The sequence below is a fragment of the Excalfactoria chinensis genome, chromosome 10, assembly GCF_039878825.1.
Source record: "Excalfactoria chinensis isolate bCotChi1 chromosome 10, bCotChi1.hap2, whole genome shotgun sequence".
NCBI lineage: Eukaryota > Metazoa > Chordata > Aves > Galliformes > Phasianidae > Excalfactoria > Excalfactoria chinensis.
Window position 1 is genome coordinate 2,962,956 of NC_092834.1, and position 10,544 is coordinate 2,973,499.

Sequence of the window (10,544 nt, forward strand, 5' to 3'; positions counted from 1 at the left end):
GCCTACATGGAAAGAAATGGCCTTTCCTAACAAAAACTAAAATAAATAAATAAATAAAAGTAGAAATCCAATGTCCTGGAGGATTTACACTCCCTTTAAAAGCAGAGGAGACAACGATGCTTTCCACAAGACACAACGGGATTTTGGGAGGTGGCCAGGGTATTATCATTTGATTTTGATGCCAGAAAGCTTTCCTACTATGAATAGGAATGGAATTCAGGGAAGGAAGCACGAAGAATGGTGCTGTCACAGGAGCCTCTGAACAACTACTGAATGTTAAGCTGGAATTTATCGTCTCTTTGAGGCCAAATCTTGCCCTTCTTACTCGGACAAGTCTCCCACTGAAGCCAATTAGCTCTACTGGAGTTTAAGCCTAGGTAAAATTTTGGATTGCAGACATGTAACGTAATTATGTTTATTTTAAACCTATTTGAAATTAGGGTTTTACAGGGGGAGTAAAAGGCAGATAAATACCTTCAAACCTGAAATGCTGAGTCATGTTTTGAGTGAGAAGAATACGAAAGCAAATAATGTCCGGAAGGCAAAGATTGTGAGTGCAGTAAACAACCAAGAAACAACATGGCATTGCATCCAGGGGGGACAGGAAGCAGGAAGGTCATGGAAAACCATCCCAGGGAGTTAATCTCATGGCCAAGCAAACTGTTAGCATAAAGCACCAGGTACTGGAGATAAATACAGAAATGGGAGCAGTTCATCACAGTTGGGCAGCCAACTCCTGTGTTAACATCAGATTTGTTCCTGAAATTACATGGGTGTAATTTTCTGCCGTTTGCTGATAGAAACTCAGAAACAAGAAGCTGAGATAATGGAAAACAGCTCACACCAACCAACTAGAGAAATGAATGCCTTGATGCTTCAAGATTTATAATCTATCCAATGCCCTTAACGTCCTTTGAAAACATTACTGCCTCAATAGGCAAGTGCAGAATGATGGGAGGTGATGCACAGCAACAGGAGAGCATAAAGACTGACACATCGTTCTCGTCATTTCACAGTGAGTCCTGGTTTAATGCCTTACGCCACGTGTTTGGGTTTGCCATGTCACTTTGGGCATGCCAAAATATTTATGATAGAATTATAGACTAGAAAATGAAGTCCTACCCTATCAGAAATAGCTGAAACACCTCTGTTCCATTTAATTCCTCTGAATTTTGTTTTGGGATTCCTGTCAGTTCTTACTATGCTGTTTCTCTGCTTGTTTACTGTACAGGATATACAGCAAGTCAAGCTTCCTTCCTACAGGGTAAATTGGGCAAGCACCTTAACTCTTATAGCACAGATAGAGACATCTTTAGTTACAGGTAAATTTGAGAATTCTTTTTTTGGACAGTTCATAAATGGAGGGGAAGCAAATCTAATGGCTCCATCATCGTTATCATTCAAGATTTATACTTCAACTAACGTACTTGTCAGCGATCTCATGTGCAGTAGAAGCTCCTCTACTCTCTCTACAGTGCCAGCATTTTTATATTGTTACTCATTTTCTTGTTGTGCACAGTGGGACTGATTTTGAATTTATGTGTGTTTGAGAAACACGGAGATAAATACGGATATGACCAGAATTTTTTTTCCTCTGGGACTGCTTATGTTCATACATAGTCTGAGGTGTTATCTCTAAGCTCGGCTGCAGTGGGACCGCTGCCCAAATGCCTGATCTGAAGCACATTTCAGATAACTCCGGCATGGATCTTAACCTGAAACAAGCAGGAAAGCTCTACTGAAAGCTCAGATGATTAGTGGCAGCGGAAGAGCTGTTCCATATTTCTTGTTCTTGCCATTTCTGTCTCCCTAGTTGGAAAGATCAGAGGTTCTGACTCGCCTCTCTTTGCAGACAAACATAATGGAAGGTGTTTCAGCCCAAATAATGAACTGTGGCAGAATACTTTGGATGTATTATTATTTATCTGAGTTATTTATTTATTTATTTATTTATTATGAGGAAGAACAAAGTAGATAGAAAACAAATTGAGCAGAGATCTGTGAGTTTTGGCTACAAGCAACTTGCAAACTGTGAAGAATAATAATAATAAAAAAAAATAATCTTGCTGATTTAGAAAGAAAAACACCATCTCCACAGGCACTTCCCCCAGCTGTGGGCTAGAAGAACAACAGATAACCAGCAGGCAGAAATGAAGGTCCATGCTGAGGATAAGAACATAGCCTGGCTGTAAAAAAGCCAAAGAGAGGTGGTTTGATGGCTGATAGCTACCCAAGAGCTGGGGAGCCTTTCAGTGTGGAGCAGCAAATGAGCCAAGTATGCGTCTCTGAGCTGATTTGCTTGGTCATGTTCAATATTACTGAAGGTGTCTGTTCTCATTTTGCAGTAAGTTTTATGGGCTCCCTCCTGCTCTCTCTCTCTGTTATATGAGTCAAGCTTTTGTTTCTTGCCTGTAGGGTTTGAGATTTGGCTGCCCAAGGTGAGGACCCAGCAGCCAGAAGATAAACACCTCTGACTTGACAGAGGCCAGGTGGGACATCTTTATTTCCTCTGAGGGAGTGATTTCTATTTATGAAGATAGCAAAACCTACCTATTGCCCATGCTTTGTGCTGCAGGATTTGGGCATACCTTGGGTGAGGAACTTAGAGCATTTCTTTGGATACCCATTGTCCATCTTGAGTTTGCCATCCTGCTTGCAACTTGCAGGTTTTTGGTTTCATGCACGGCCTGCAGAGGTTTTTCTACACATCTTTGCTCCGACCTTGTAGTAGAAGCAGTGTAAAGCCAACAGTCTCACTTTCCATCCTGTCCTCCACATTAAGATCATAAGCAACAGAAAGAAGGTAAAAGCCCCGACATTAGTCCCTTGTCTGAGAATAGAGTTCCCAGTCAAGGAAACGGAGGGGATCAAAGTAATGTAATCTTCACCTTGGCTGACTACAGAGAGCTTCTAGCAGGGCTCTGAGAGTTTATTTAATTGAAGCATCCTCTGTAGGATTACTTCAGGTCTCCAGCTTAGCAGAAGATAAGGTTGAAGCGCAAGTCTAAGCTTCAACATATGATTCTGCAAATACAAAGTCATAACAATCCATGTAGGAAAATGCTGTTGATATTCCAATGGTCTGAAGATTTATGCAAATATCTTCTATTTACTCAGCTGGAAACGATCCTGTTCTTCTGGAGTTTTGCTACCCCATAAAGGATTCAGGAGACCCCATAATCATTTCAAAGTCAGAAACATTAAGCGGAATAACAAGGATAAGCCCTATTTGCATTGACTGTGAAGCACAAGAAACATGTCCCTGTGGCCATAGAAAATTACTGTGCTTTGAGCTGGGGTGGGAAGAAGCAGCTCCCACACAGTTGGTTCAGGTGGCTGAAAGTCCATATTTCTCCTAACACAAAAGAACCTGGTTTAAAACTAAGTTAAAATTGAGCAGGGAAATAGATTACTAAATTCCCTCTGAAGTTTACAGGAGCCTTTCACCATGAAACAGATGAGAAAAGGATCCAGACTTCTAAGGACTGAATGAAAGGATAATGGCAGCATGTCATTGCCATACAGCAACAGCTGCATTCTCCAGCCACCAGGAGTAGGGCATGATCTCAGTATCTCCCCTTTTGTAGCCCAGAGTAAAACTGTCTCCAGGAAGTAAAACCTCCCGTCTGCACGATGCTCACCTGAACACAGCTCTGCCTTTGCCCAAACCAGGCACGTACATCTTGAAAGGCATCCCTGGAAAAGCAGCGCCTTTCAGCCAGGAGCTTCACTTTCTGCAAGCAATCTGCCCCCTGTCCTACTGCAGCGTTCACCGTCTCACCAGGGCTGAGCTGAGTCCTGGCTCAAAAATCCCAGAGCAGCACAGCTGGTCCCTGCAGGCTGCACTTAGGGTTGAGAAAGCAACACTGAGTCATCTACCACTGGAAACGTGTAAGGTTACCTGGTTATTGCTGCAAAAGCCCACGAGGTGGCAATAGCAGGACACTGCTCCCTGCTCAGACACGGGCCCCACGTAGCGTGTTGGTCTGTCTTTTTGCTATTGAAACAACGAAGATTTTATTAAAGATCGGATTGCAGGAATGTTGTTTGCAGCTGACAGTTTCTACTCGGTCAGTCTCACACTGCGAAACAAGTGCCTGGTACGTCACTAGTAAACAAGCATCACTAAGTTTACTGAAAGTAACTGATGCCAGTAGGGAGGACTGGTGAGCTGGTGCCTGAGGACCGGCATCCACGTGGCTGTCACCAGTACAGCTTTGACCTGTACTCTAAGCATAGCAATCCTGCTGACTTCCCTGGCACCAGAGCTGAACCTGGGAGTGGGGAGGGAGGATTTTTAATCATCTCTGTTTTGCTGCTTGTACTTTTTTGTACTGTTTATTTAAACTACTAATTCGTCAAGCCACAGAGCTTACAGCTGCCCACACAGAAGCCACGGGGCTTGCAGAAGGCCCAGCCTCACCTGGATCCTTAATATCTGCAATGCACGTAAGGCTGATAAAACTCCCAGGTGATGAGGGTTACTCTGACATCCCATCTCAGGAGGCAGGTGGTCTGCCGCAAGTATATAAAGGATCTTCCTTGCTAACATCAAAGTAAAGGTCTAAAGGTAGAAGGATTTGGATCGGGTTTGGTGTGTGCAAGGCAGAGAGTGGTGGGATGGCACCTTTCAAACAAAAGAAGATGGAGACTGAGGAACTGTGATGTGTCGTGTTCCTTAAATCCAATGGAGTCAGAGCAAGTTAAGGATGTGGGAATGCCTCGAAGTGGCTTTCTGTGAGGTAAACCTGCCCACCACCAACTTTTATAAGGGCAGAAGGACAAACTGCTTGGCTGCTGCCTGTGGAAAAGACAAGGTATGTGACGGGCTGCTGAGTGAATGGGAGCTGTATCGCTCTGACAAATATGATGTACAGAAACATGGAGTGAACGTTCAGTTTTGTGGTACCTTAAAACGCTTCCAGAACCACCACCGTGCACTGTCAGGAAGCACTGCTGGAAAGTGCTGCCTGTAGGAAGCTGGTCCCAGACTTGTTAATGTAAATAAGGAATGTGTCACCCCGGGTTGAAGTAGTCACTGAATAGTGTCAAATGCTGAACTGAAATTGTGCTTTTTATTAAATATAGAGCAAAGAGAAACAACAAGTCAGACCAAAATCTAAGAGCTATGGGAGTTCTCCCCCAAGCTCTATTATCAGAGTACATTTCAGGGGCCGCATCTCCTCCTTTACCACTGTTGTAGAAGTTTTCCTCCACTGCTAGGAGAAAACTCAGGGCTAGGGCTCAATAGCAGGTGTGATAAAGAACCTAGTGGCTCCACAGCTGTGCTGAGCCCTGGCTGAAATGACGAGCAAACAGCTTGTGTGCAGCCACACTTGCCTCAACTTGTCAGTAGGAAAACGGGATCTGTTGGTATAAACAATCATCTTTAATCCTTTTCAGCACAACCTTTGTGGTTCGGCTGTGTTCAACTACAGCTGCATAGAGAGCTGGGAGCTGATTTGTTTTGATGGCAATGAAGCATTTTCCTAAGGTCTCTCTGTGTGTGGTTGTGCTCAAGCACATCAGAGATGGCAGCCTCTCTGGTTCCCATCTGACCCCATCTCTTCCCCGGGTTTCTCCATCAGCGCTAGGAGGTAGCTGGGTTTCACTTTGTCCCAGCAGAGGCCGAAGTGTCAGGGTTGCCTGCTCAGTGCGTGCTGCCTATGGAGGTTTGCCAGGTTGGGACGCAGCTGCTTGCAGTCTTTTCCATCGCAGCTCACAGATGGCGCTAGGATTCCTAATTGCCACCAGCTTGACCAGAACACTTCTCCTCTCGGTCCTATAGGAGTCCGGCTACTATTGTCCTGGTGAGCTTCCAAATTCTTTTGCCTTTATGAGTAAATACTTGCAACCAAGCTGAAGTTGTTTGTCAGTTCTGCTGGCAGAGAGGCTCTGACATTGGAGAAGGATCTTGATTTTGTTCTTGCTTCACTCCGTGACTTTGCAAGTGATAACAATTTTGGCCAGAAGCGGTCTGAGATGAGGTATTGGTACTTGCTGATTAAAAATCATGATGTGTCTCAGTCTGCAGAAGGGTTGCTCCCTCACACTGACTAGTTCTTACCTGAGAGACTCGAGCAGACTTTGCTGACCTGGCAGTCAGGTTTCCTTGCTTTCTGTGTATAAAAAGAGAGCTCTTGCTGGCACTGGAATGGTCACAGCACCTCAAGCCTGCCCTGCTCCTTTGTCTCATTAGAATAAAGGTGTTTCTGTTGCTTCTGGTCAGCTTAGGAGCCCGAAACATAGGACTTTTCCCTAGTAGATGCTTAAAGTGACCCCTTAGATAGACAACAAATAAATCCTTGGCGATAGCTGATGAATAGCCACAGTTTGCATCTCCAGGCTGTGGAACACTTACTGAAGGCTGTGAGATGGCATGCTGGAGGCTGTGAGATGGCATGCTGGAGGCTGCCTGGCCAGGACTGTCTACAGATCCCTCCCTGTCAGTGCTCGTCCTTCTGGGACAGTGCTGGGGAATTTGCTGATGTGTTTGAGGGTGATGGAAAGGGAGCACAGGGGCTGACTTGTCCAGAGTGGGGAACTGCAGCAGAGTCAAGTCTGGAGGAACACAAGCAAAACTGTACTGCCAGTTTTGTTCTTAAGGCTTAGCTCCAGGCTGCTGGAGGTTTTAGGCTGTGAACTCTGCACTGCTTCTGAGAGCGGTGTTACAGGGATGCTCGTTTACAGCTCTGCACCCAAAATGGGGGTAATTAAGAAAACTTGCACTAATGTGGGTTTGTTCGAGTAGGGAAAGGTAACAAAAGTGCGTTGTTTGCCCCATCACCGCTTATATATGTGAGGGGCCCTGAGAGAAACTTGAATATGAAATAGAAAAAGAAGATGACAGATATCAAGAGCAGCTTGGGATTGTTTCAATTCCAGAAGAGAGGAGAGGTGATTTACTAACCTAGGCTGGGGGGATGGTGGGACTTGGCCTTGGAGCAGACCTTCCTCAGCTCTGTGCCGCCATCAAGTATTGTTCGTGCTTGAAGGAGGTTGTCTTGGCACACCCCACTGGCTCATAGCCTGCCATGTTCCTCTGCGGCCCTGGTGGGCTGCAAAAGGGGAGCGAGGGAAAGTGCCGTAGTGGCTGGAGGAGAGAAGGCTCCTGCCTGTGACCCACCTCGGTGCCCCCAGCACAGCACTTGCTGACAGCCCCTGACTCCTGGTAATCCCTGCCCATGGGGATATTGAGTTTTCTGTTTGCTTTGTAAGTGTAATTGGCCAAGACGCTGTGAAAGGAGGAGAGAGCGCTCTAGGGAGAGGTGTTAAAGAAATAGGAAAACATTATTTAAGAGTGTATTAAGTTGACGGTTTCCCTTATTAGTACTTTCATGAGGGAAAGAAGCCACTTTAAATTCTGCGCAGTTGCTCTGGGCCACCACATGCAGGTCCCTGTACGCGTGCACACAGATGGCAGCACTAAGCCCTTGGCATCACCCCTATTTCTCTTCCAAACCATGCACTGCCTTCTTGAGTTACAAATCTCCTCCAGCTTCTTGCTCTTGCTGCAAGGGATACGTGGAGAACAAAGAACCTCACATGAAATATTTGTTCTGGGGGGTAATTGGTGTCCAAGGCAGATGCTGGGCAGAAGGGGAAATGTCTGAGAAGGAGGACACTGGCCTTGGATGTAACCAGCTGAGGGACAACCAGGAAAAGAAGGAAGATGGCATCTGCATGAAAGTGCCTGTTGTTATCAGCTCCAAGTAGAACATCTCTACACAAACACGTGCACACACAGAAGAAATCACAGAAGTTTTGGAGAAAAGATTATTTAAAATAATCCTGTTGTTGGGATCCTCTTCGTTTGTTCCCAGCCAATGAGCCCGTAGGCCTCTTGCAGCTCACATTTCCGAGCTTGTTATGGGGTCAAACACAGTGTGATAACAGTTAAATAAGTCGTGATTGTGGGAGCCAAGGCCTGGAGAGGAAAAAACCCAAACAAACCATGAAACCGAACAAAAGAAAGTGCCAGCTATTCCCATGTTCCTGATAACATCATCTGAGGTGACAACACTGGACTCCATTAAAAGCCTTGCTGAACTTTAGGGTCAGGCTCAAAAAACGACAGCTCTTTCCTTTGTCCATTTGTTCCTGCATGCCTGGGGGGTGACGTGTGGCTGATTATAATTGCCTGGGTGATGGCTATCTGTACCCGATCTCAGATACCAAACAGGCCCTGGACAAGCCCTGTCTCTGTGTTTCTAAGTCCCGCCATGGTCTGTGTGGAGGTGGTAGTACACTTCCATTTCCAATCTCCTTACATAAAGTGGTTCCTGCCCTGGAGGGAGACATTTTCCAGCGTCCCGCAGGTGTGTTACTTGATTGGGAGAACTTTTTTTTCCCTGCCTTTTCTCACCCACAACAGCACATGAGCAATGTAATTTTCTGTTCCTGACAATGTTGTGCCCTGATCCCTCCAAATATCTGAACCAAGGCAACGAGATGTTGCAGGAGGTCTTTGAGGTCTTTTGCAGGCAGTAGTGGCACCAGTGCTGTACTTGCTGTTTGAGACAGGTGTACATCAACAAAAGCAAACTCTCTCTGACTAAAGGGAACCTTTGCCAGACTGTGTATCTTTCTCAGGCTCCAAGCTAGAAGAAAGAAAGGGCCAGGACTGCTGTCACAGATTTACCTTAAGTGAAGCAGACTGTATTCTCCTGAATGTACACAAGTTTCAGAGGCTCAGCTCTGTCCCTGGTCGTCTGTCAGTCACTTCTTTCTGCTCCTTACCCCCAGGAGCTCAGGAATGGGCTGTCACTTTCAACTGGAACTGGTAGACGAGTCCCAGAGAGAATTCACGCAGCGGAAGGAGAGTCCTTATAAGAGCTGCTGAGGACTACCTGAGTAATTTTACACAGCAGAGAATCCAGATGAGGGAGCGCACCATTAAACTCCCTCTGTGCAGGGAAGAAACGTTGATGAAGCCTTTGGCTGACTGTGAAAAACTGATCTGTAGGAAACCTATTTTTTTTTTTACATGAACCATAATGCTACTTGTATTTATTTATGTGATTGATTGTTTTAGGTGATAAAATAATTGTTGTTAAACTCTTCTTTTATCTGGAGGGCATTGACATAAAGAATAGCTGCACTCGTGAAGCCTGTCTCTGATCAGCCTGGGCAGACTCTGCAACAATAGAGCAGGTGCAGCTGAGAAGGAAATCACCTCAGCAAGGTGAGGAGCTGTAGGGAGAGTGGGGAAGTCATCAGAGCATACTGAGCAGGAAAGCATGGCCTGCAAGACCATCATTGCCCCTCAGGACCAGGTTTAGAGAGGGGTGCCTGGAGAGAAGGCTGAATAACAGCCAAATTAACCCTTCACATGCTGGCATTTTCCAGGCAGTGAGCCAAATGACTGCTCAGGAAGATGTATATAACACATGTCTGCATTCTCTAAAGGGTTATTAACTCTGCAATAATGGCCATGAAACTTGGCTTCCTTGGAATACATTTAAAATTGCAGAAAAAATAAAACATTGGCTTTAGAGGGGACAGAGTTTGTTTCCTAGAAACTGTGGGGCCAAGTCCACTCTCTGATGTTGAAAGGAGAGGGATTCTCCCCACAGAAGGGTTTGGGGACAGAGAAGGAATGCAGCCATTTCAGCAGGACTGCAGCTGCCTCCCACCACGTGCATTATTGTTATCAAGAACGATTTCAAGACATTTCTGAGAAGCCTTGGTCTTAAATTAATAAAGAAGGTCCGCGTCTCAGTGGGGCTTTGAGGTTTGAATTCAATAAACCCACTGCTGCTCCTAAGGCAGTTTCCTCTTTTGTTGCCTGGGTACCTTTGCAGGGATTTGTCCCTCTCTCCTGGTTTCAGCCTTTGCCAACACCAAGACCTGCCTGTGATATTGCACCTGTTGCAGCCCTATGGACCCCTGCCCAGAGGCTCTGCATCTTGTGATGCTCTGTTAAGACAGATCTACACCAATGTTGTCTGTGCTGGCCAGCTCAGCCACTCAGTCCTTTTGTGCAGTGTGTTACAAACTACTTTTTATTAGTGACCCTCTTCCCCCACGCTATTAAATTAATTCTTTCTCTGCATTATTATTTTGGCCGAGGAGTTTGGAAGGTGGGAGAAAGAATCTACTGAATGCTTCAGCAAATCTATGACCCCTTACTCAAACCTTTTCGAGGGAAAAGACATGGCACTGAATTCGGTCCCTTAGCAAATGAAGGCAGCTGGTGGTCTGCATTCAAATGTGGCTGTTTGGGGCTCAGGCCAGGTTTGGCAGCTCACAAATCAGATTGCCTCTTGGTTCTCAGGAGTGGAGAACAGCCACGAGTGGAAGATATGAGAGGAAGTTGCTGCCCCTAACTGCTGTGCCAGCATGGGCTCTAGCCTCGTAGGGAGGCACTGAAGTTGTTGGTTCAGGAGAGAAACTCAGTTTCTGAGGCTTTAATGTTATGTTACATTATTGGCATGTAGCAAGGCGGTCTCAAATGGCATTTTTCTCTCATTTGGATGGATTCTGAGCCAGTCCTTTTGCTTTGGCAACTAATATCATGCTAGAGCATAGACTGCGTTTTAAAA